Consider the following 1,297-nt stretch of genomic DNA (forward strand, 5'->3'; position numbering starts at 1 on the left):
CCAGCCCACCCAACCCTGCCTGCACAACCACAGGCTCCCCACTCAATCTCTGACACATCTGGTCACGTGTCACCCCTCCGGAGAGGCCTTTGTGACCTCTCTGAGGGACCGCTCCTGCTCTCCACCACTGGCACCCCTTACTCTTGCTTTTCCTTCCCACCTCTCGGAACCACCCGACACCCTGAGACCTACTGAGGACTTTGCCCAATCACCAATGAATCCCCTGATGCTCATCCAGCGCCGGGTATACAACAAGTGCTCCATAAATATCTATCAGAGACCAGATGGCCTCGAGTGGGGAAGACACGGACACTGATGACTCAACAACTTTGAGCCAGAGGCCACCCTTGTCTTCTCATCCTTGACCTCCTCCTACCCCCCAGGGTAGAATCCATCACTGTCCTTTCAAGATAAGGAAGCTGTGTTCGGCATTTCCTGGTGGATGCAGATCAGATACTAGGCATCGGCTCCTGAGAGGACAAGAGATCCTACGATATTGTTAACATCATTTCACAGAAGAGAATCTGTGTCCTGGAGAGGTTTCAGGCCACCTCCCACAGCGGGCTAGCAGGGCGCAGACCGTGCTCGGGTCTCCAGGCCCTGGACTCTCAGTCCAGTGCTCCTTCCTCAGGTTCAAAGGCTGCACGGATCTCACCAATAATCCAAGCACCACTTACCCTCCCAGACCCCAGGACGGGTGTCCTGTCGGAGCTCAGCAGGTGTCCTCCAGGGGCTGAGACAGACAGTTGCACATCGAGGAGGGAAACTTCCTGTCAGAGCGATGGAGAGTGAGGGGGACAAAGAATAATGGGCTTGGCTTAAGTTAGAGACAGGACAGGTGGCGGGAGGCATCCTAGGTGCACATTTACATTTTGGGGGAGTAATTATAAATCTCCACAGCTAAAGGGAGGCGACGTGGACCCAGCACATGAATCAAGAATGTGAGATGACACCTATTAGGGAACCGTTGCTCCCAACGCAGTCGTGGGGATCTCTGTTGTCTTCACTTTGGGGTCTTTAATTAGCAGACAAGCCCGGTCGGTCGCTGGGCTTATTTGTATGAAGGGCTCGGAGCTCGAGGGCGAGGGAGGAGCAGTCCAAATCCGAGGGATCATAATGACTGTCACGATCATTATGACAAGACGTTGCTCGCCCGTGATGGTGTACAGCGTTGCCATGGGAACCTCACGCCTATTAGTAACGTGCATTTTTTAAGGTTACTGGGACGTTGGCATCCCCTAACCAAAGACGGCTCTGTGGTGGCTGCACAGTGGCCTTTGTGGCAGGACAAAGGGTC

Source organism: Marmota marmota, unplaced genomic scaffold, assembly GCF_001458135.2.
Source record: "Marmota marmota marmota unplaced genomic scaffold, marMar, whole genome shotgun sequence".
In the NCBI taxonomy this organism is placed as follows: domain Eukaryota; kingdom Metazoa; phylum Chordata; class Mammalia; order Rodentia; family Sciuridae; genus Marmota; species Marmota marmota.